This window comes from Polypterus senegalus, chromosome 7 (assembly GCF_016835505.1).
Source record: "Polypterus senegalus isolate Bchr_013 chromosome 7, ASM1683550v1, whole genome shotgun sequence".
NCBI classification, from domain to species: Eukaryota; Metazoa; Chordata; class Cladistia; order Polypteriformes; family Polypteridae; genus Polypterus; species Polypterus senegalus.
In genome coordinates this window covers 171,773,784-171,800,860 of record NC_053160.1, presented here as the reverse complement: position 1 = coordinate 171,800,860, position 27,077 = coordinate 171,773,784, and positions in this window count along the sequence as shown.

Sequence of the window (27,077 nt, the reverse complement as noted above, 5' to 3'; positions counted from 1 at the left end):
CACAGGCAGGTCTTTCATTTGTTTATGTCTTATTATAAAATTCTGTTCATTTATGTGATCTGTTTAAAGTGTCAGCCACAATGTTTGAAGTGTCTTTAATTGGTACTACATGTGTTTAGCTAAAAAGGGCAGGTGCCTTTTAGCTTGAAAGACAGAGATTGTATCAGCCAGCAGCTTGCACGGGGAGCAATGCAACCAAGTTTGGTTTCAGATTCAGTTTTATAATATGCATTAGCATTGTTTTTAATATCTGTTTTGTGTTTTACAGTTTTATATCTATTCTTGTACAGGGGCAGCTGGGCGACAGACAACTTGGAGAAAAACAATTCAGTGAAAAGACAACTCGGCGGCATCCTTTACCAGTTAAGTAACAGTTAAGTACAAAGAGATTTTTTAATGATATTTAAATGACAACATGATTTAAAATGTTGAAAATAAATTTATAAATGTTGAGAGTAAAGGTACTCGCAGGTCACCTTTTGTATTTTAAATATAGTTATCATACAATTACAATCATCCATCCATCCATCATCCAATCCGTTCTGCTGGAGCCAATCCCAGCCAACACAGGGCACAAGGCAGGAAATAAACCCCGGGCAGGGCGCCAGCCCACCGCAGGGCACACACATCCATACACCAAGAACACACTAGGGACAATTTAGGATCGCCAGTGCACCTAACCTGCAAGTTTTTCGACTGTGGGAGGAAACTGGAGCACCCAGAGGAAACCCATGCAAACACGGGGAGAACATGCAAACTCCACGCAGGGAGGACCCGGGAAGCGAACCTGGGTCTCCTAACTGCGAGGCAGCAGCGCTAGCCACTGCGCCACCGTGCCGCCCCATGATTACAAGCAATACAATTTATATAAAGGATTAGCAATTTTGGTTGCAGAAAATAATGTAAGATGGTACAAACTCTATCTGCAGAATAAAGTTTGTTCGTCAATTATATAAATTTATTTTTAACATTTTAAATCACGTTGTCATTTAAATATAATTAAAGAATCTCTTTTAACCTAACTATTACTTAACTGGTAAAGAATGTCGCTGAGTTGTATTTCGCAAAGTTTTTTTTTCAACGAGTTGACTTTTGCCCGCCCAGTTGCCACCGAACCATCTATTCTTTTCAAATGTTTTCTAAGACATTTGTTAGTTATGTCTGATGTTCAGAGAATGCACTGTATCATGAAAATTGTGTAATGATAGACAGATAGATAGATAGATAGATACTTTATGAATCCCAAGGGGAAATTCACATAATCCAGCAGCAGTATACTGATACAAAAACAATATTAAATTAAAGAGTAATAAAAATGCATGTAAAAACAGATAATAACTTTGAATAATGTTACCCCTGGGTGGAACTGAAGAGTTGCATAGTGTGGCGGAGGAACGATCTCCTCAGTCTGTCAGTGGAGCAGGATGGTGGCAGCAGTCTGTCGCTGAAGCTGCTTCACTGCTTTCCAAAACCCAATAATGTTGTAGGTCTACCAGACCTGTGAACATCAAAAAAATACCACACAAGGGTTATAAATAGGGAAAAGTTGTTTTTAGGTGTATAATTACAATATTAAATTTCATAAACATAAAACAAATATTGCATGTACATAGTATTTAAAGATTTTTGAATCCAATGGTTTTAAAAAAATGCAAATTATAATTCATACATACATTCTTTATAAAATGTGCTTAAAAATGTACATACCTTTGATGGATAATAAAATGAAAACAGAAAATGGATTTACAAACCTTTTTTCTTACAAATGATTTTCTAAACTTAATATGACCATAATTTCTGGAAAAACAGAACATATCCAGTTCAGTTCTTGTAATACCCTTGAAAAACTGAAAGGTTTCTTTCAAATCCCCCTTAGAATTCTTCTTCTGAGACGAGAGGTTTAATTTCCTGACTCAATCAGTGCAGTGAAGACTCTTTTACACCAGGGCTTACAGCCATTGATTTTCTTTGGATTCTTCTAATGCCTTAAAATCCATTTGGAGAAGTATGAAGAATGATGACAGCACTCCGGGTGTGGTCTTTGAAATATGATGTAAACCAAGATCTCTCCTTAGGTTGGTTTTTTTTTTTTGCTTTCATTTTGTAACTTTCACTTTATGTAATTAAGTAAGTAATTTTTATGCTGTTTATTTCATTTTATGGAATACTAATGCTGACTGAGCAAGTTACTCTAAACCGATTATCTAACAATAAACAGGCACATTTTAAATAAAATTAAGTATAAGTCTTATTTAACAGAAAATATAAATGAAAATGATGGAAATCAGCAATTCACAATAGTTCCTGATGGAACAACATGGTTGCTTATTTCTAGCCCACTCATTTTTTGATAAAAAAAAGCTAGGCTATTGTTTCATTAAATGCCTTCTTCCTTTAGTAGCATGTACAGTACAGTCTATTTTTATATAACATCCATCTTAATAAAAGCATAAATGTCTGTCCACTTAAAATGTCTCTCTCATTCCAAAAGATCGAGCATCACAAACGTTGTAGTAATGTAGTAATAAAGTGCATTGCATTTCTCATTCCAACAGATGGTATGTCAGAAACATTTTTAGCAATAAAATGCATTGCATTTGTCATTCTAAAAGATGATGCATATCAAACAACATTACTTTTATGAATCCCATACCAAATGGCACATAATAGAAATACATACACACTGCAAACGTTAACATTTAGGTCTACATCGATCACTTAGATTTCAAACCATTTTAGATGGATTGCGCAGCTAAACAATTGCTTCGATCTAGGAAGTGATCATGGAGATAAGCATTTAACATCCAGAAATACTTAAGGGCCATGAATAATAATGCTGGGCAGCCCAATTACTCCTTATCATACCTGGGCTCAAATAAGAGAGCTCAGTGACTTTGAAAAGGATGGCTGATTACTAGGGTACATTTGGAAAGAACTTCTGTGAAGAAGCCTGCTCGACTCACTGATGTTTCAGGAGGAGCAACAGCTAAGGTGACCGTGTCATTAAAGTTGGAGGGAAAAACCTCAGTGCTTAAGAGCAAGTACACACAAAAGCATGAAATTGTTGACCATGATGCACAGTGGATTCATGTAACCCTCCGCTATATTGCTCTTTTCTTCACTTCATGTCAGGTAACAGAAGACAAAAACATCAGTTGCCTTGAATTTCTGCTATTTTATTTCCTTAGCATCTGGGAGAATAAAAAGAAAGACAATTGTAATGGAGACTCCTGCATGAATTCTGGGGTGGGTGCTCATATTTCTAACCTTCCTCCAGCAAGCCAAACTCCCACCTACTAACAATGTGAAGTTATTTATAAGCAATAAACAATTACTGACATTATGAAGTTATTTATAAGCAATAAACAACTTATACTTGTTTATAAACAGTTATAACACTATAAACAGTTGCTAGTTGTAAGAATACCTGGGGATCTAAAATGACCCTATTAAATCAGGATTTTAGTTTTATATCTTATCTGAAGAATGGCGCGGTTTTTACAGCACTGTGTCCCCATCACTGTACTTGGGCATTGGGATCCACATTCGGTCCACAGGTTAAGCACCCCCTGCTGGACTCACCAACACCTTTTCCACCAGCAACCCAAGCTTTTCCTAGATGGTCTCTCATCCAAGTACTGGCCAGGCCTGAACATGCTTAGCTTTAGCTGGAAGACCTCTTCTGAAATGCATGAGGTACCCAGCGACTCAGTTGAACTAGTTTATGACTCATCTCAACAAAATCAAACAGTTTTGACAGGTTCAGCCATAGGTATGGGCCCTTTGGGCACGAATGTTGACAACCAAAGAATGCTCATTTGCAAATACAATGCATATAACGTGGCAATGAGGAACAAGGAGTGCTGGTGTTTTGGACCTCAAAAACAGAATCTTGTCTGTCTGATATTTTGTGTTTTATATCCCACGACAAAATGGAGAAAAGAAAATCGGGAGTGGCCTCTCTTAGACTTTCTCGTATACTCAGATATGAAGATGGATATCTGAGGAGTATGCCGCTAGACAATGATTAGATTTTTATATTATGTACATTAAAGAAGCATCAACTATAAGTCAAATCAATTAAAAATATATTGGATAATTATTATAAAAGTAAAGCTGAATAAACTGGATTCTGCAGCTGCATGAATAAAAAAGTACCACTTCTGGTTAGCGGAAATAGCTCAATAGTTGATAGAAATCTACGTTTTGTACCTAATAAAATGCAAAATTTGGTTAACCTAACTGAAAGCGTACTCAAGTTATTGTGTTTACAGACACACACTTAAGGACAGACACACAGACAATTCTAAAAACGTTATTTTTGGAGTCAGGGAGCTCTAAAATGTTGAGAATCATTAAAAATCTCAAAATTGAATTTTTGGACGAGTACAATACTTTCCCTACGAGAAAGTAAATCGGACACGGGGAGATCTAAAATGTCGAGATTCATCAAAATCTCAAGATCAAATTTTTGGAGGATTACAATACTTTCCCTATACTTTGTACATGAGAAAGTACATAAAATGCAGAGATTGCAGCTGAACTCACCGTACCTGTTAACCCTTCATATAGCTCTGACTACATTAGACAACATGCTATTGGCTATCAGATAAATGGGTGCGCACAACTATGCATGGAAGTTATCATGCAGTAACTAAATTTGACATGGTCAGCAATTTTCAGTTGTGTAAACTGACATGGTGTGGCAACAAAATCAGCAGCTACAGCTGGCAAGTCTAACATACCCTACGACTAGAAATCGCATAATGTGATATGTGATATAGCTACACCCAAAGCACAGCCTTCCACTTTTATATTGTAGTGGATTAGACACCATCACTCAAGTTGGTTTCTGGATTTTTTTTTGCTTCTGTTTTGGGATTTATCAATACTGGATTCTGCATCGGACATTTGAAATTTCAAAGCTAGCATCCCATTTTGGAGACTACTTAGGCCGAAGCCTGCTGGAAGTTGACCTGTTCTGGGCCCCACACCCATTTTGCCACGTCTGACAAGAATATTTGAAGGAAACCTTTATCTATAGTGACTGGATCCAGTTTAATTGTTCACATATATATTTTGTCCACTTGTATTAAATGACTTACAACCATACAGTGAGTCAGAGGTGAGAATTAGCCACAATAGTACACTGCCTGCTGGATAAGTTTGCCTGTTACACAGATGAACTGAAAGACCCCAAGTGGTTTTCAAATATATGTTCATATAATCTATTTCAAAATGTTAGAATGAAAATTTTATCAGACAAAAACGGACTATGCAACAATAAGCTTTTTGATTATTTACTTGTATTCTGTACCTCCTAATTTTCCTTTGATAGTTTAGAGTTCTAGAGGCTCACCATAAATATATTTACAGTATATACAGGCAATTTACTGTGACTCATATTTATAATTTAGACACACCATTTTATATTTGAAGTAGGCTTAAGAATTCAAAGAGCACTGAGCTATCTGGGAGTTCATTACCCACTACAGCCACGATGCAAGTGAAAGAACAATGAGAAATGAGACACTTATTGAGGGGCCAGGATTGAAATTGCTTCTAAATGAAAGCTCCAAGTCTTAATGGAAAAAGAAAAACTCTTTGAAAATTGGTTTTAAGGCTATGAATTAAAAGAATGTTTTTGAAAAGACTGTGACAGGTTCTTAAAATGGTTGAATGTATTTTGTGGGTAGCACACATTAAAAAAAAACACACTGGGTACTCTTAGGAATTACACAAAATTAAGTTTGGGAAATTAAGTCAATATTTTTTAAAGAAATAAGTAAGAATCTGCACAGTGATGAGTAGTCCCCTGACAGTGTGCCCACTCCTTAAGGCTGGTTTAGCCCGGCTGACTAAAATAATTAGCTGTTACAACCAATTATTAGGCGCATCTATTCTGAGCTGTCTGGGGAAAGTGTGGGAGAGTTACAGTTGTACTGTTTATTAATCCTGAACGACCATTAATACAGTCTCTCGTGAAGGCAGTAAGAAATCACTTACTGCGTAGCATTTATCTGGTATTGAAATGAATGATACAATGAAAAAATGGTGAAAGTTAACTCTGCAGTGAAAAGTAAAAAGTTACAAAAACAAACTTTTGACTGCTGAGCTTTCATCTGGCGACAAATCAAAAAGTCAGAAGCAAAAAAAGATATTTGCATTATGGATGAGTTTGTTGTGACCATTTTGGTTATATCATCATTGTGTGTTTCTGACGGGGTGCGCTTAGGGTCCATGGCAGTGTACAGGTTTTAAGTTGTAAAAATAGTGCGCTTTGGGTTCCGTGGGTATGGCCTTGGGGTATTTGTTGTGGAGGTGAACAGATTGCTTAATTAGGTCAGCTTTTCCACATCGGCACATTGCAGACTCTAATTAAGACACTGCATCCGCAAGAGAATAGATGGGACCTGACAAAAGACAAAAAAGAACGAGAAGGATTCAAAGAAGTGATGAGAAGAGAAAGAGCAGAACAGTGTCAGGAGTCAGTGCAAGAGTGGATTGACTCACTCCTGCTGTGCTGTGGAGAGCAGGATCGTTCAAGGCTCCTAGAGATTCCCCAGATGCTGAAGAGATAAGGAAGATAAAGTCAGGCTTAGCATTTCCTGATGGATGCCGAGGGATAGTGACTGAGATGTGTGTCAAGGAGGGTCTCCTAGGGATCCTGAAAATGCAGAGGCACAGCGCGTCCCAGTAGACACCAAGGGATGGTGACCGCAATGTGCATCAGAGAGGGAAGACAGAGTTGTGCTCAAAGCATTGTGGCAGCCATCAAGGGATGGGAGCTGGGACAGAAGTCAGAGGACTGCTTCCACAAGAGTCTTAAAGCCACTGAGCATCTTTGGGAGATGGTTCAGCAAGGTAAGAGTTGGAGAAATGCAGATAAAACTGATAATGGTTGTTTTTACCCTTGGTTGTATGACATTTATTGATTATATATATATTTTTTTATTTTAACTTCCTCACAATGCACTGGATTTTATGGAAAAATTATTTATTTATTTCAAGATTGTGAACTGTATTTTATTTACTGTTTGAACATTTTATTGTAGAGAATAAAAAGGCACTGTATGCACTCTTTTTCATCTACTGCTCCTCTTAAATTTGGTCTTTCTCAGGGATCCATTTTGGGTCCTGTTTTATTCTCTATATAACTTCACCCTATTTTTAGGAATTTTAACATCTCTTTTCACTGCTATGCTGATGATACTCAGGTTTAAATTCCTGTCTGCAACTCTGCAATAAATCAACTGCACAACTGTGTTTATGAACTAAGATCCTGGATGGCTAATCATTTTCTTGATCTGAATCAAAATAAAACAGAAGTGCTTATAGTTGGTCCATCAGCTAAAGCCCAAATTGGTGTTGGACTTCTCGGCTCTTTCTCTGTCTTTTGCAAACCTCAAGTCCGCAATCTTGGTGTTATCTTTGACAGTAACCTCTCTTTTGAGAAACAAGTTAATTTTGTAGTTAAGAGTTGCTTGTTCCAGCTTCGTCTATTAAGTAAGATCAAGACTTTTTTATCTTCTAGGGATCATAAGAAAGCTACTCATGCTTTTATCTTTTCTCGCCTTGATTACTGCAACTCGCTGTAATCTGGGATTAGCAAATCCTTGATACGCAGGTTACAGTTGGTCCAGAATGCTGCCGCTCGCTTCCTGGTTGGCCTCAAGAAAGTATGACTCTGTTTCTCCAATATTAGCTTCTTTACACTGGCTGTCCATCGGTTTTTGAATTGATTTTAAAATCTTGTTGCTAGTTTTTAAATCTTTACATGGTCTTGCTCCTGCCTATTTATCCAATATGTGTGCTTTACACCAGCTATCTAGAGTGCTTAGATCTTCTGGTCAGTTGTCTCTTGTTATCCCTCGTACTAAGTGTAAAACTAAGGGGGACAGAAAATTTGCAGCTGCTGCTCCTCGCCTCTGGAATTCTTTACCTTATCATATAAAGGAGTTGTCTATAATTCAAAACAAGATTAAAGACTAATTTCTATTCACTTGCTTTCCGTGACCTTTAGTAATGCTGATTGTTTCCTCATTGTGATTATGTAACATTACTTCTATTTATTATTTATTTTATTTATGTTCATATATTTTATTTCTATTTATGTTATTTGTATGTTTTCTTTTATTCTATTATTGTAAAGCACTTTGGCCACAGCATTCCTATGTTGTTTTAAATGTGCTATATAAATTGACATTGACACTGTTTTGCACCAACTCCTGCTTCAATGTGTACTCTTTTGCCTTGGCCTGACTACTGATTTCCCAGGTTCAGGGGTGTATGCCAGTAGCGGGACAACCTTGGCATCAAAGTGTTTCTGGTCTTTTTTATTTCTTTTATGTGTTTTGAAGCATCCTAAAACCAATGGAGAAAAGGATTTTATTATTTAACATATATTTAAATCAGTTATTTTTGTGTCTTGTTTTGGTATCTTTTTCCACTAACACTGCCGTTTTATTTACAGGTGCTAGAATTTCCCTAAGGAAGTAACCCGGATGTGTGTGACCTGTGATGTCATCGCCACACAGTATAAAATGCCAGCATGGTCATTTCTTAGCAATTCAACATTGTGGATAAGTTCTAAAAATGCGGATCTGGTCTTAGTATGCATTTATGGTAACAAAACTAACTTTAGAATTTAACGCAAAACTAAGCCTAAGTGCAGTTGCAGTGACCTTCTTGGAGTTGAAGAAAGGGAACAACGTTGTGTACTTACTCACGGGCAGGGTCATAGATCTTAGTACAGTGGATTACGTTACAAAATTAATTCTGCATGCATTAGTTAGACTGTTGCATACATGGAGAGGCACTTATGCAATTAAAAATATATGGAAACCTTTTTTAATATTTATATACAGAACAGAGTATAGCATGATACTAAATTAAATATACATTAGCTCAAAGTCACAGAAACAACACCAGCAATGCATGAAAATATTTATAGAAATAGAAAACAATCTGTGATGAAGACAATAATACAAATTTTAAAACATCAAAATATTTTTCACATAACTTGTAATGCACAGTAGAGAGCAAGCAAAAACCAGGGAAAGGAGAATATAGGAGATGACACATTGTGATGGAGCAAAGCAGACATGAAGAACACAACACCGGAAGGCAGCTCACTCACAGTGTTTTCACAGACATGGCAGACCCGACAATGTGTGCAAGCAGGGGAATAAATTGTAAATTGTCACTGTAAAGTTGCCAAGAATCTGTTCTGATTGCTGATGCAAGGTGGTTGTGTAATAAGCCTACATGCCGCTTGTCATTTACAAATGTTTGCATATTTGCAGAAATGTGTGAGTGTAGTAGTACAGTACATTTTTAAACTATTTGTATAAAACAATAATAGTTTCTACTTAATTTGTTATTTTGCGTTCCTAGCTGTTTGAAATGTGTTGTTTTGCTTTTCACTAATATGTAGTATATTATGTGTACTAATAAACGTGTTTCCTTCTTTGAACTACACACTTCAGGGATAAGGTTTTTCTCCATGCAGTTCTGAACTGGATAAAGCATGCTCAGAAATCAAACAGGTCCCTTGTCATTATGGGTATAGTGGTCAGCTCTGTTGATTTGGTTACTTCATCCATTGTCCAATTGGCTTTTCCTAGCAATAGGAAATGATTCAGAATATGTGAAGAAGTTGTGTCGTTACATTCTGATTCCCTAGTTGGATCTGCTTTGTACAGCATTTATCATGACATCGTTGGCACTGCTAGGTAACTGCTAGCCTATTTCATATTAATATTTCCTTTAAGTAAGGCTGTTTACTTTTTACTAGGATTCTAATTTTTTCTTTTTCATCACTTTTGTATTTTACTATCAAGCATTTAGGCATATTTTGTATACTAAACCACACTAACAAAATTATTAGGAAAACCCGTGCACCATCTTATCCATACATTTATCTAATCAGCCAATTATGTGGCAGAAGCACAATGCACAGAATCATGCAGATACCAGTCAGAAGTTATCAATGAAATACAGTACCAGAATGGGGAAAAAATGTGATCTCAGTGACTTTAACCGTGTCACCATTGTTGTTGCTAGACAGACTGCTTTGACTATTTGTGTAACTGCTATTCTCCAGAGGGCTGTTCCACGAAGCGAGTTTATAAAAACGAGGATTATTTGTAATAGCCTCGCTTGAGTTAGCCTAACAGTTCACTTCAGGCTCATTGAGTTCCACGAACAAAATTCAGGTGTATTTAATCACCGCTAATTCAAGCCAAGCTTGATAAACGAGGCTCGTGCGCGTCCACGCGATATAAAAGGCAGCCTTGTTAATCGATGCTGGATAAGTAAGAATGGAAACTAAGGAAAGAGCTGCGTTTTTTTCGTAGGCGGTGCAAGAATTATTATTACAAGCCTATGAGGACTACAAAGCTATAATAACTAGAAAGGGGAACACGAGCTGTATTATCACAGCTCGTGAGGCTGCATGGCAGAAAATAGCTGACAAGTTAAATGCGTAAGAACATGATTTTAGTAACTTTTGTGTTAAGGATGTCAAACTATTTAACAACTAAATGAGAACAGTTTCAAGCCTTCAAAATGTATAGTCATTAAAATTTCCTTTTACATATGCATTTTGTTACCAGTTGTAAGGTACTTTAAGGTTATTTTAACACATTGATAAACAGGACAGCATGTTAATTATATGGGTTCATCTTGGATAAAAAGTGATATATAATTGTAATTATTAATATAATTATTAATAATGCTTGGTTTCAGGAGCAACATGAGTGGAACGAAAAGGTCCTGGCAGCAAGTGAAGAATGCGTCATTATTGGCATACGCTCCTGCTGCAGTATTGCCACATTATGCAAAACTGCACAGGCTACTACAATGTCACACGCTCTGTCTGGTGTAACTCGGAGATGCAGCAGGCAGTTAAACCTGGATTTTAACTGTCCAAATGTCATTTCAATGCGTGCCCTTGTCTTACAATGGGCATGGTTGAAATGTCTTTCTGCTTGTGTTGCAGGATCTGTATATGGTGTGAGAAGAAACGGTAGACATGGGTATCCTCTGTCACCAAGCAGCACACCAGGAAAATTCCTATAATGGAAAGTAGACACATTAGACTGTAGTATAATAAACTATAGTATATTTGTGAATTTTAGTTGACTTGCCTTGTCTGAGGCTTTGAGCCAGTGAAGACTCGAAAAATTCTGGCATCATGTACTGATCCTGGCCATTTTGCCACAATGTTTGAAATTAGATGTTCAGCAGTGCATACCATCTGAAACATTTTAGGAAATGGTAATGACATACATTGCTAATGTTGGACGACTACACTTTCACCTCTTGTATATAAATGTGAGATATTATCAGTACTTACCTGTACATTAATACTGTGATATGATTTGCGGTTTATGTAATCAGGCTCTGTTGGACCTGCTGGAGCCTTTATCCTCACGTGTGTACAGTCAATGGCTCCAATGACGTTAGGAAAGCCTGACAAATTAAATTCAGTTACTTATCAGGTAATGATTTATGTGCTGTAAATGAGTAGATGTTTAAAGATTAAGCACCATTAATTCCAAAGAAAGTTTCCTTAATGGCAAGAATTCCTCGGTGGCCAGGAAAGGTAATGAATATATTTATAAAGGACTTTAATGCAACGCAAACCTTCCTGATTTCACGGCACACTGTAGCTTTGCTTAAATGTTCAGCATCCCCCACACTGTACAGAAATGAACCACTGGCAAAATAATGCAAAGCGATACACAAAGACTGTGCAACCATAAGGGCTTTAGAGCGACGTGTGTTTTTAGAAATGTAAGGTTCCAATAACTGACACAAATATGCAATACTGTGTCTACTAAATCTATAGCCAGTATAAATAATCATCCAAAATGCAACGGATCTATCCTGGGCGAAGTAATTGTGGAACCTGTTGCCTTAAAGCTCTACGAATGAGCCTCGCTCCCTCATCAACTGGATTATGAATAAATGGGCACGCTATGGTTATTCATGTAAAAGCCTTCAATGCACTCCTTGTCATTTTATACTTTCTAAGTAATTAGAATCGCCTGCATGTAATCTGTAATAATTTTATATTGGAGGGTCGATGTGTGCGAAAGAGGGAGTGAACAGCAGCAGAATAATCCCAGCCCCGCAGAATGTCGTGCTGTGACATCACATGGCTTGTCCAATCATATTCATCAAGCTAAAATAAGCTTCACAACTAACCTGCCACGGAGCAGGCTTGTCCAAGAGCATATGTTGGCATAGTAATTAAGTTGAGCTTCAGGTTAGCCTCGTTCGTGGAACCGAATTTCGAGAAATTAAGACGGGATTATCGAAATAAACCTGGATTTTGAGGTTAGCTTGCTTCGTGGAACAGCCCTCTGGAAGTCTCTAGAGTTTACTCAGAATGATATGAAAAACATAAAAACAAAATGAGCAGCAGTTCTGAAGACAGAAGCATCTTCTTGATGTATGAGGCAGTCAGAGGAGAATGGCCAGATTGGTTTGAAGTGAAAGAAAGGCTCAAGTATGAAGAACTGGGGCTGTTCTGAGAGCAAAAGGAGGTCCTACCCATTATTAGTATTGTCCTCCTAATAATCTCAGGGAGTTAACACTCTTAAGAATAATGGTGCATTAATGGCATTTTATGGTTCCTGACTGTGTTGTGTGGCTCCCCATAGAACCGTTGCTTGACAAAGCACCATTTCATTCTGTGATGGATTCTTTGCGTATATGAAGTTGGTTGATTGTGCTTTGAAAAACTCCTTAATATGTAGAAAAAAATGAAATATTTAATGTATGATAGAGTATCTAGCAGGACATTAATGGATTATGAAAACCTGTTTGTAGCCGGTGTTACATATGTGTGCACCGAGAGCCCTATTAAAATCAGGACCCTTTAGTATTGCACAAATCTTTTACCATCTATTCATGGTTATTTAGTGTATGGAACCTGTTATGGATTTAAATGAATTAAAGTTCTTTCTAGAACCTTCATATGGATGGGTCTTTTGAGAAGCAAAAATGGTTCCCCTAAGATATCATGGTTAAGAAACCCTTTGGCACCTTTATTTTTAAGAGTATAGGTGTTTTATAGTTTTACTTGTGTAAGTCTACTATTTTTTTTTTTTTTAATTTTGTAATCTGGTCCAGCTCTCCGAACTCTTAATAAAAATAAATTTAGCTTGCCATTTTATTTACCAAGACAAATATTCAGTGTCGTTTGCACAAGGGTAGAATTTGTCAAAAATGATAAATTGATAGTTCTGTGTAATACCTTTGTTCATTCAAATAGTCACACGTTGATTTGATATCATTATAATACACCCAGCAATAATTCACCCATTCACTAAACAGTCACTCCCATGACAGAAAAAAATCAGGTAATGATAAAGCATTTGAAAAAACTTTGCTTTGCACTCCAAGTGTGACAGGTGGATGTGCAACATCTGTTCTGCATAATTGCTACAGACATTTATCGTACGCTTTGTCTAATCTTTTTATGCTGGGTCATTCATTCTTGTTTTGCTTGGAGGTGTAAACCCAAAGAGCTAAACATAGAAGTATAGTTCATTTTCAGTTGATATGTCTAGGAACATGTTGTCTGGAGATGAGCAGCAATTCAATAATCTGCTCAAGCACCTTCTATAAAAACAGGATTAATGCCCCCTAGTGGCACCTGATTTACAATACTAGTTTGGATATTGGAAGTGCGCCCTCCAATACAAATCCTACATAAAAATATTTTTCATCCTGAGAGCCCATCTGTCACCTAGGGATCTCATCACAGATATTTCAGTTTCTTTTTTTTTTTTTAAATATTACATGTTAATTACCATTATTACTTTGAAAATACTGTTTTAGTGTCCACAAATTTAAAAATAAAAATACTTCTGATAAATAACACTAAATAAGTTACACAAAAGAGTGCTGTACTCTTATGACACCTTATGTTCTGAGGAGACCCTCCCCAAGGGGAAAACATAATATATTTTAATGTATGCTTCTTCATCCTGTAGGATACCAATTCCTCAACCATAAATCAATAGAAAACTGATTATGTACACTTCTAATCCTGTGATTACCACAAGCGTGCTGCGGGAAAATGAGATGATTTTAGATTTAAGGAAACACTCCAAGCAACAAATATAGATTACATTTACAGTCTCCATTTATCAAATCTTTGACATCCATATCGTGGTAAATGTGATTGATTTGGTTGGTGTAAAAGCGAAAGCATCAGTCTATAAAAAAGATTAATACCAGCTTTAAACAAATTATGCAAGAGCATGCCTACTGTTGTGAACTGTATAAACTATGCATTCTTTAAGAAATGTTGGTGAAAAAAAAGCATTAATAAACAAGAAATAAAAGCCTGAGTGGATCCTAGGAAAATGAATCAATGCCCCTTCATTTCATTTGACTATTTCATTGTTTTTTTTTTTCCTTTTTTTAAACTGTTGAAGTTTCTTTAAGATGTATAAGAGGCTTATCCTGGATTTTTTTTTTTTTTATCATAAGGCAATTCTGCGGCTATCCACAAGTCAATGTCTTGCTTAAAAATGCTATGCGCAGATAATAAGTGATCAATTGTTTTATTGACTCAGTTGTATGATCATACAGTGGATTCAGAAAGTATTAAGACCTTCAACATCCGCACACTTTATTGTGTTATAGATTTCATTTTAAGTGAATAACTTTGCATTTCTGCCCATCAATCTACACAAAATAACTTGTGACAATAAAGTGAAAACGGGTTTTAAGAAAGTTTTATTAAAAATCGAAAATTGAAACCTCTCATTCATCTTAGTATTCAGACCCTTAATTCATTAGTTTGCAGAAGCTCCTTTGGCAGCAAATTACAGGTTTGAGTCTTCTTGGGTAAGTCTCCACAAGCTTTACACACCTTGATTTGGGCAGTTTATCCCCCTGTTTCTGTGAGACCCTCTTAAGCTCTGTTAGTTTGGATGGGAAGCATCTGAAAATTGCCAAATTCAGATCTATCCACAGATCTTGTGTGGGGTTTAGGTCTGAGCTTTGGCTGGGCCACACAACGACATTCAGAGACTTGTCCCAAAGCCACTTCAGTGTTGTTTTGGCTCCATGCTGTGTTCAAAGATGAATCATTGTCTTGTCTGTACAATTTGGAGCAGATTTTCTACAAGGACATTTCTGCATTAGGCTGCATTCATCCTTTCCTCTGTTCTGAATACGTGTAGTCTCTCTGTCCATGCCTACATATCATGATGCTACCACCTCCATTAAAAATAATAATATTGCACAGGGGATAAGCAGTACATGGTTTCCTCCAGTCATGACGATAATCTTGGTTTTATCAGGCCAGAGAATGTTGTTTCTGACAGTCTTTTAGGTGCCTTTTTGCAAACTTCAAGTGAGCTTTCATGTCTTTTACTGAGGAGAGGCTTCTATCTATATACATATAGAGTAATCACTCCTTGATCGCGGGGGTTGCGTTCCAGAACCCCCCGCAATAGATGAAAATCCGCGAAGTAGAAACCATATGTTTGTATGGTTATTTTTATATATTTTAAGCCCTTATAAACACTCCCACACTGTTAACATTATTAGAGCCCTCTAGACATGAAATAACACCCTTTAGTCAAAAGTTTAAACTGTGCTCCATGATAAGACAGAGGTGACAGTTCTTTCTCACAATTAAAATAATGCAAATATATCTTCTCTTCAGGAGCAGAGAATTTCAGAGAGAGATCGCTCGCAAAGAAAAGCAAACAATCAAAAAATCAAAACGTGTGCTTTTAAGTTTGCCGCGGCATTTTTTAGAGGAGCGTCAGGATCTTCTAAGCAAACAGCCTCTGTGCAAACAGCCCCTCTGCTCACATCTCCTCCGTCAGGCGCAGAACGCCAGAGAGAGAGAGAGCGAGATTAAAGCAAACCATCAAAAAATCAATAAGTGCGCTTTTGGAAGCGGCATTTCTTAGAGGTGTGTCCGTATCCACTAGGCCCTGTAGTTAGGATATAGTGGGTTGGATAATGGATGGATGAATGGATTGTTAAGGAGTAACATTTGACATTTTTGAGAGAGAGATCAGAGTTACGTGTGTTTTAGAGGGTTGCTGCTGATTGGCAGAGATATCATGGCCATGTGCTTTTCTCCCCACGTGGGGGACGCTCTCCTGTCAGAGCTGAACACGATCAGATACAGTGCCAACATTTGACCTACCTTCCATTTGGCCAGAATTACATTTTTTTTAATTGATTTTTAAAGTTTGTCCTATTTCACTACTTTGTGGCCGGAGCTGTGGGGGACAGCTAGTCTGTAATAAAGCCCAGATCTGTAGAGTCCTTCTGGATGTTTCTCCCATTTTCACACAGGATCTCTGGAGCTCAGCCAAAGTGACCATAGGGTTTTTGGTCACATCTCTTACTAAGGGGGTTTAGAAGGAAGACTCCAAATGGAAATTTGTTCCAAACTTTTTCCATTTGGGAATTATGGAGGCAGCTGTGGTTTTGGAAGCCTTCAATGCTGCAGGAATTTTTGTAGCTCTCCCCAGAACTGTGACTCAACACAATCCTGACCTAAGCTCTTTAGGCAATTCCTTCCATGTCATGATTTGCTTTTTGCTTCTGATACACATTGTTAATGGTGCAACTTTCTATACAACAACAACAACATTTATTTATATAGCACATATTCATACAAAAAAATGTAGCTCAAAGTGCTTAACAAAATGAAGAATAGAAAAATAAAAGACACAATAAAAAATAACAATAAGTCAACATTAATTAACATAGAATAAGTAAGGTCCGATGGCCAGGGTGGACAGAAAAAACAAAAAAAAAAACTCCAGAGGCTTGAGAAAAAAAATAAAATCTGTAGGGATTCCAGACCAAGAGACCGCCCAGTCCCCTCTGTGCAATCTACCTAACATAAATGAAACAGTCCTCTTTGTATTTAGGGTTTTCATGGAAGGACTTGATGATGATGGTCACGTAGACTTCTGGCTTTCAGTCCATCAATGTTGGAGCATCATGATGCTTTGAGTAGGTGGTGGTGGCGCAGGCCGCCACCACAAAGAAACCGGAAAAAGAAACAGAAGAGAGAGTAGGGGTCAGTACGGATTTTAGAGCCACTATGAATAGTTATTGTAATGAATTGAACATACAGAGTACAGAGTATAGAGAAGTTATGAGAAGGCCATGTTAAAGTAATGTGTTGTCAGCAGTGTTTTAAAGTGCTCCACTGTATCAGTCTGGCGAATTCCTATTGGCAGGCTATTCCAGATTTTAGGTGCATAGCAGCAGAAGGCCGCCTCACCACTTCTTTTAAGTTTTGTTCTTGGAATTCTAAGGAGACACTCATTTGAGGATCTGAGGTTACAATTTGGAATATAAGGTGTCAGACATTCCGATATATAAGATGGAGCGAGATTATTTAAGGCTTTATAAACCATAAGCAGAATTTTAAAGTCAATCCTGAATGACACAGGTAACCAGTGTAGTGACATCAAAACTGGAGAAATGTGTTCGGATTTTCTTTTCCTAGTTAGGATTCTAGCAGCTCCATTCTGCACTCGTTGCAAGTGATTTATGTCTTTTTTGGGTAGTCCTGAGAGGAGTGCGTTACAGTAATCTAGTCGACTGAAAACAAAAGTGTGAATTAGTTTCTCAGCATCTTTCAATGATATAAGAGGTCTAACTTTTGTTATGTTTCTTAAGTGAAAAAATGCTGTCCTAGTGGTCTGATGAATAGACGATTTAAAATTCAGATTACAGTCAACAATTACCCCTAAGTTTTTTGCTTCCGTCTTAACTTTTAATCCTAATGCATCAAGTTTATTTCTGATAACCTCATTGAATCCATTATTGTCAATTACTAAAATTTCAGTTTTCTCTTTATTTAGTTTGAGAAAATTACTATTCATCCATTCAGAAATACCAGTAAGACATTGTGTTAGTGAATCGAGAGAGTCGGTGTCATCAGGTGCTACTGATAAGTACAGCTGTGTGTCATCATAGAGAGGTGCTTGCCTTTTGTAAATTAGTCCAATCAGTTGAATTAACCACAGATGGACTCCAAATGAGGTGCAGACACATTTCAACAATGACCAATAGAATGGGATGCACCTGAGCCAAATTCCAAGTGCCATACCAAAGGGGCTGAATACTTGTGTCATTTTTTTATCTTGAATAAATTTGCAAAAAATTCTAAAATGCTGTTTTTGTTTTTTTTATTCTGAAGTATTAAGGGTTGCTTGATGTGGGGAAAAATAAATTTAAATGATTTTAGCACAAGGTTGAGACATTACAAAATATGAAAAAAGTGAAAGGGTCTGAATACCCTCTGAATCGACTGTACATCATGGTCAAGAATTTCATGCTTTTCTGCGTATTCCCCTAGCAATGATGTCTTTCTCTCCGACTTCAATGACAATGTCACCCTAGTTGCTTTTCCACCAGAAGCATTCACAGAAGCTCTTTCCAAATGTGCCCTAATAATCAGCCATACTTCTCAAAGTCACTGAACTCTCTTATTTGAGCCCTGGTAGGATAAGGAGTATCTGGGCTGCCAAGTGTTTTTAGACATGACATTTATCACATTACTAGCTGTGATACCCGTTTAAGATGGGTTGAAATCTAAGTCATCACTGTAAACCCACAGCATTAATGTTTGAAGTGCACCATGCAATGCATATATATCTCTGGTGTATGCCATTTGTTATGGGATTCATAAAACCAGTGTTAATGTTTGTGATGCACCATCTGTTGGAATGACAAATTCAATGCATATGTCTCTGTTATATGCCATTTGGTATGGGATTCATAATAACAGTGTTAATGTCTGTGGTGTGCCATCTGTTAGAATGACAAATGTACTGTAATTCATTTAATTACAAAAAATGTTTGTGATGCGCCATCTATTAGGATGACAAATACAATGTATTTTATTGCTAAAAATGCTTGTGATGCACCATCTGTTAGAATGACATATCCAATGCATATGTCTCTGTTTTTTGCCATTTATTATGGGATTCATAAAAGTAGTGTTAATGCTTATGATGCACCATCTCTTGGAATGACAAATTCAATGTATTTTATTACTAAAAATGTTTGTGATGTGTCATCTGTTGGAATGACAAATTCAATGACTATTGTCACCGTTATATGCCATTTGGCATGGGATTCATAAAAGCAGTGTTAAAGTTTGTGATGCACCATCATTTAGAATGACAGAGACATAGCACCTGGGTGAACACAGACAAATACACAGACACTTGTCCTTTTATTAAGGTGGATTTGCTCAAATATTTCCTTCATTATGGCTGTTGCTTATAGTGACATAGGTTTGTAAGGTTCATTATTGTCACATGTACAGAGTACAAGAATTTATTGGAACAGAAACTGACTGTTATGAGTAGTGGCTCTGGATTTTTTACACAAGTTGATATTTGGTAAAGATTTAATATTTTGTTTTGGGTTTTTTTTCTCCCACATCCCCAAATAATGTGCAGGTTAGGTTAGTTTGTACTATAAAAATGGCCAAGTGTGTGCATAAGTGGGCCCTGAGATGGACTGATTGCCATGTCCAGGGCACTTTCCTGCCTTGCAACTAGTGCTCCCAGGAAAAGACCCTGGCCCTCATTTGACCCCGAAATTGCATTAAATATTTCTGAGAATTATATATTTGTTAAATAAGGGAAATTTTTACTTATTACCCAATATAAATGCCAACATTAAATTTCTAGATTTCATAATTTGTAATTACAAATAACAGCCTTATTGATCACTAGATGTTTGGCTGGGTAGGCTGAGTCCAGGACATATTAAATCTTATCTTATGTGTTTTTTAAAATTGTAATAGACAGCATCTGTGTGAGAAAAATCCTCAATATTTCAGAAAATTGATTAAAACAAAATAAAGTGCTTTGGCTACACATCAACACACCTGAGCTACTAGTTGGCAGAAGCAACTTCTGCTTGATTTTCAGCCATAATTCTACAATGATAGATCTGTACCCACATACTGTAGCACATCTCAGCCTGGCAAAGTTTGTCCAGTCATCCTTACAGAAGTGTTGAAACTGCGATGGGGTCACTAATGCTTCAATGTACACAACAAGTTTGGGTTTGGAAATTAAAAACATTCATAATGGTGAACGACAAACTCATTTAAGATCTCTCACTGCTGTAGATGGCCTCTGGGTAGCAGCAACTCACAGGGTGGCCAGGCGGCTGACAGCATAGGCACTAAAGTAGATCAAGTCCATGGCCAATTCAGCAAATGCCGAAAATAGCTTTAAACTGTACAACCTCTTAGTTTCTTGTAGGCTTTCAGGACTCCCTGTAGAAATCATCAGTGCTTTGGTTCCTCCTCTTTAATGGAACAGCAGGGCTGTAAACAAGTTACTGTCTGGAAAGCAGCATGACAGAATTGAATTTCCCGTCACACTTTTTAAAGCACCCAGAACTTTAATAATGCTTTATATTGTTTTTTTTCTTTTCTTTTTACTTTCCAGCATCGATATAATAGGATTATTATTGCTTGTTTATAGTGCTTACTTTATACTGAATCCCTTGTTTATTACATATCTTAGGTAATAAGAATTAATATCAAATAGATTACAACATCTAGAAACACTATGTGTGCTAATGAAAACTTACAATGTCTGCTATTTGAGCTTCCAATAATCATTCTCAAAGATTAAATAAATTGTACCTAAAGCTCAGCTAAACACATTTAATATTTGAATTAAGAGAAGGACATGTAAATGATACAGCATCCATTAACATGTGGGGCTCTTCCCTGATGTTCACTCTCATATACGCTGTGTTTCTGTATCCTCTTCAAGTATCATTTACTACTATATTCTGTTCTTTGTGAGTGGATTGATTTTTTCTTTCTTATAATAACTCTCATTGTTGAATAAAATACTAGAGATGGGAATATGTGGACAGTAATTCAAGCAAAATTATAGTAGTTCAAAACGACTAAGTGCCTAGTGCTACCTCAGGCTATTGCTGGTCACTTCCATCACTACATAAGAAACACGGCCCTAAATGTTTCATAAGAATAGTTTGAGGACGATACTGCATTCTAGTCGATATTTGAGCATTTCCTCCGAGCACCTCTTTTATTTCAAATTGTAACAGAAAACCTGGACTAAAGTAAGACCTTTAAATGCATCTGTCATTTCTTATTACAATAATTTTGTTTAAGGAGATTAAATGAAGTAACTAATCTTAAAGGGGGTTGTGTTCATTAAAATCAACATGAAGTACAGTAGAGTAACCACCTTCTTATGGTCCATGCCTTCCAAAGCTGACAAGCTAAGCTCCCCTGCTCTGCTCCAGTTTGGGTCTCTCTCTCAATCTCTGTTGTGAAGTGTTTATGTTTTACTGTTTAATATTCATAGATTTATGTAATTTTGCCCTCCTAATAGGGGATTTTAGGTTCAGGAATTTTAAGATACAGTTTGTATTTTAATGGTGGCACAATGGTAGCACTGCTGCATTGCATTAAGGAGACCAGAGTTTGCATCCAGGGTCCTCTATGCATGGAGTCTGCATTTTCTCCCCGCGTCTGCATGGGTTTCCTTCAGGTACTCTGGTTTCCATCCCACAGTCCAAAAACATGCATTGGATTGGCAATGCTAAATTGGCTTTAATGTGTGGTTGGGATGTGTATGTGTGTGTGTTTGCCCTTCGGTGGACTGGTACCCTGTCTGGGTTTCATTCCTGCCTTGTGCCCTGTACTAGTTGGGATAGGCCCCGGCAACCCATTCCCATGACCTTGTTCAGGACTAAGCGGGGTGAGATAATGACTATAAAAATGATTATTTTGGTGTTTGTTCATTCATTTGGGCCACATTTCCTGTGATTTGATTAATTTAGGGTGCCACCATTTTGTTTAGCCGTCATTACGACGCGTTATTGTAAGGTGGGTTGAAAGACTGACAGTTAATGTGAATTCACAGATAAAGAAAATGGCTTTGCAAGCATCTCTCTGTTTATTAAAAATTGTTTTTTTAAAGGTTTTCCTGGTTATAGATCTTGCTATGAACTTTTGACTATGACTTCTGTTCAATTTTGGTTTTGTCAACCATTCTCCTGATCTTGCAGTTCTATTCTTTTTGACTGTGTCTCTTCTTGTGTCTTTCTAAAAAAAATAATAATAATTTTGCTAATTTCACTTTAGCATAACACCCTCTGTCTCTCTCTGTAGTACACCCTACCTATGTCATTCATAATTCAAATGCTTCTCTCATAGAAGCACTTTTTACTTTCTCTTATACAAAGTATAGGGAAAGTATTGTAATCATCCAAAAATTCGATTTTGATGAATCTTGATGTTTTAAACCTTCCTGACTTTCTCATATACGAAGTATAGGGAAAATATTGGAATCCTCCAAAAAATTCCATTTTTCCACCTTCCTGAGTCTGAAAATACCATTTTTGGAATAATGCCTGTCTGTGTCTATGTAAACACAAAAACTTGAGTACGCTTTCACTTGGTCAACCAAATTTTGCATACAGGTATTAGGTACAAAACATTGATTTCTATTAACTTTTGGGCTATTTCCACTAACCAGGGTGGTACTTTACCTTTTATTCATGCAGCTGCAGAGTCCGATTTATTCAACTTTACTTTTATAATAATTGTTCAATATATTATTCATTTGTTGCTGATGGTTCTTTAATGTACATAATATAAAATTATAATATTATAATAATTATAATCATTGAGACCACTCCTGATTTTTAATTGTTTATATTGTGAGCACTCCTCATCATCTATATCCTGTTTTCTTGGAATTTTCTCTATTCAGTTGAAGTTTAAGTTAATTTGTCATGAGCACCCAGTACAATGAAATTTATACTTGCATGTCTCCTTAGAACACTTAGTCAGTTAGACAAACTTTTCTTGGTTTTTATGGAGTATACTACCGTAGGTTACAAGTAGCAAATAAGCTTAACTTTGGTACAAATGGTAATTATTTATTTTTATTTGATATACTTTATTAATCTCTGAGGAGTAATTGTCTTTTCATATGACCTTTGGAGGTCAGAGTGCACGGTCTATCGTTGTATAGCACCCCTTGATTAATTTTCAGGTTCAGGGCCTTTCTCAAGGGCCAAATGGATTAGGATATTTTCTGGCAATAATGGGATTTGAATCTTCCAGATACTGGCACCAGGGCCGTCTTAACAGAATTATAGGCCCCCGGGCAAAGCAGTGCACTGGGTCTCCTACCTACACATCCATTCAGCAAGTCACAACATACATAGATTAGCATGGAGCCCCCGGGCAACTGCCCAGTGTGCACATGTGTTAAGATAGCCCTGACTGGCACTAACCCTTAGATTCAGAGCCACCACTCCGCCTGCAAGCTACCACATAATTTTAGCAAGTTGGAGGCAGTCAGAGGAATGCCCACATGATCACCAGTCGCCTAAAGAGACATCAAGTCCACAACTAACCCCGACAACATCAAACAGGTTGGAATTTTTGTCTTAGGTTGTAGGGATGGGCTCATTGAGAAGTAAAATACAGATAAGGAATTAGGAAGGTTGATATTTTGGACCTCACAAACAGAAGAAAAGCTGATCGGTCTGATGTCTTGTGTTTCACGTAACTCGACTGAATGGAAAAAGAGAAAAAAAATGTGTCCGTCCTTGCCATGTACCTGTATAACGTTCATATATCGAGGACTCCATCAGGCAACACACCATTGACTGTCTGGAAAAGGAGAGAGCATGACTAGGCTGGAAAGTTGTCACCAGTCATTACATTTTCTGTAAAGTGACACGGTCTGGTAATGAGATCAGCAACTGCAGCCAGCATGTCTGACATATCCTATGACCAGAAGTTGTGCACGGTGATATCGATGACAGATAGCATGAAGATTATCTGAGTCACACAACTTCTAAAGGTTTAGGAAAGCAAATGGGCTATATTCTTCAAGTACGATTCCTATGTTTTTGTTGTAGCTAAAGACGGGTTGGGACCAGAAATGACTTGGAAAGGGGTTTTTATTACATACAGATGTACAGTCAAGAAGAAAGCTAATAAAAAGCATCACTGGTGGGAGCAAAAGGCCGGGGTCAGAGAGGAAATGAGATGAGAGGTGAGAAAAGTAGTGTGGTAGTGGTAGTGGTACAGGAGACATGAACATGTATGTGACTCACAAACAATTAACTGAATGTGAAAATTACGGCAGTGATTGCTCAATAGTGTAATTATAATTAATATTAACAAAACACATGCCAAATATTATTCACACTGAACCATCATTTCTCACATTCTTAGCCTCTCCACTCAAATGACTAGAAGATTAATGGTTAAAATAAGAAATCTAATTTTTTTCCAGTGAACACATTTTGCTACTTGGATTTGACAAGCATGTAGAGAATTGAAATAAGTGACAAGATTACCAATGTGTTCCACTAGAGCAAAGAAGTTTAGGGTTAATATGCATGCCAGTCTTCTTCTCTTCTGAGACATATTGTCTTCTTAATGGCTCTCATTATTCTAGATATTACAGCTTTTAAATCTATACTAGATAACAAAATTGTCTTTTATAAAGTTTTTTTTTCCCCTGTTTATCCTTAGAGTGGTTCCAGCAGATTACTCGGAACAGCTATATGGACACTCCAGGTAATGAAATGTGTTATGTTATATTTTGTACACCTACTGCAGTTATTTGAATGAGACACGTGGCACACACATCATTTAGAAACTGCCTAGTTTAATCAAGATTTATAAAGCCTGCTAAGAAAAGCTTCTGTTTCTCAAAAATAGAAATAGATTTCTTTTGAACTCACCTGGTTTCATTATGGCTAGACAATGCAATATATGCAATATATCAACGTGTGTTTCTAAGTAAGATTAGTCCTGTCTACCTTATTAACCACTTACTTTAAAGTAATACTCCACACAAAAAATGTTTTTTTTTTTTTATCCCATGTAATTTGTAGTGATGGCCGAGAAAAAAATGTAATCTAATTTTTTAAACAGTGTGATAAAATAAAAACACAGAGACACAGGTTAAGAGCTGGGGAGCCTGCCCGTATACTGGTTGTAGCATCCAGTTCAAAAATAAGGTCAAAAAATAATCAAACATTCGACAAAATAAAGTTAATTCCTGACTCTTTTATACAGACAGTAAAGGAAGTGCAATTAATAGGGAGGAAATGCAGAAAATAGTGGAGCTGATGTTGATCGTAGTGGCCGGAGATGATATCAGAAGTGGAGGTGCGGAAACGAGGTAATTGGGGTTGGGGGGAGGAGGGATCCGAAGTATGATGACAAGGAGTCTTTTGTACAGATGGGATGTGATAATCGGTAGGACTGCTATATTCGGTTGTTTCACATACTTAAAAGCCTGAACAGCACCTGTCCTTTTTGGCTCTTTGCTTTGTCTCTCTCTCCTCATCCAGACATTCTCTGCTCCTGTTGAGGGTCCCGCTCCTGACACACACCCCTATGATGAGGAAGATGTTTTAATTGAGAGATGAAACTGTCACCTCTGTCTTCACATGGAGTTCGTTTTACTTTTGAAAGGAACATATGTGTCTCTCCTGTGTTTCTGTGAAATTCTGTGACCCAAGCGTGACAATATAAGAGAAGTAGAGTCCTTAAATATATCATTGTTTTTAAGTTTCTAAATGAGAGTTTGATAATAATGTCACCTGACAAGGAAGGACAGAAAAAAAATAAAACTCCGGTTAAGCTGCAAAAAAAAAAACATCTGCAAGGTTTTCAGGCCAAAAGACCACCCAGCCCACTGAGCCATTCCACCTAACCTAAGTATTCTTAAGTAGTCCTTTATTGTCTCTATTTAGACTTTATCTTAGAGGATTCAACCTCGTGGGTCTTGAGGCAAGTTGGGGGTATTCCCTTTCATTCAGGTATCACACGCAACTGCACAGAACTTTGATTGGATAATGGTGGTGCCAACTTGGAAGAACCGGAAAAGAAAACGGAGGAAAGTAGAGATTGATAAATATTGCAGATTCACTAACGAGAGTAATAATTCTATGCATATCTAGGGTATTAAGAGCTGAATTACAGTAAACTGAATCTACAAAAAAGCAAAATTAAAAAAGTAGCATTTTAGGAGTTTCTTGAAATGTTCCACAGTATTAGCCTGGTGTATTTTTACTGGTAAAGAAATGAGATAAAGTGCTCAAATCCAGGCGTGCAAAGCTTGAAAAGAATTACCCAAGAAGACTTGAAGCTGGAATTGCTGCCAAAGGGGTTTCTACAGTGTACTGAATTAAGAATAGTAAAACTTTTCACTTTTTGTTTTTTAATGAATGTACAAACCTTTTTGAAAACACATTGTCATTATGGGTTTTTGATTGTAGATTGACAGTCAAAAAATGATAAATTTATCCATTTAAAATTAAATCTGCAATACAATAAAGAAGTTAGAAAGTGAAGGGGTCTGAATACTTTCTAAACCCATTGTATATTCTAAAAGCTCTAGTAATAATTCCAAATAACATTTATATGATGGGACACTAATTTAATGATCTTCTTACATTTAAGAAATTGGTTGTGCCATGCAGTGCACCAGCTGTGAGTTGCTAGTTTAATCCCTTAATATGGATGAGTGCCCGTGAACAAGTTAAATCACCTGCCACTGCCCACTTATTATATCAATATGGTAAAAAAAAAAAACACAGCCTCCTGAGTTTAAAAAGTTTATGGTAAAAACTACTTTTTCTTTTTCTTTGGTTTCAAAAAGTTGCCTCTTAACAGTTCTTGTGAAATTGTTCATCCACTGGGAGATCTATTAGTCATTCTGTTCCTTTATTGTTTAGCATAAAAATTGTCCAGAGTTGTATGAAGCACTCACTTAAATGCATCCCATTGTCCAACTGTCTCTGTAGCTAGTCGTTTATGCATGATTACTTTTTAAAGCTTTGTCGCATTGTTTAAAGTCTGAAGTCTTAAAATGGAAGTTTTGAATCGCTTTGATAAAACACAGCATAAAGTAATGTGTTATGATTACTGGCTCCTAATGGCTAAATGAAAACGTAAAGGCTGATGTGCTGATACTTTGACATAATGAACTAATAAACGGTTACAAATTGCTTTTCTG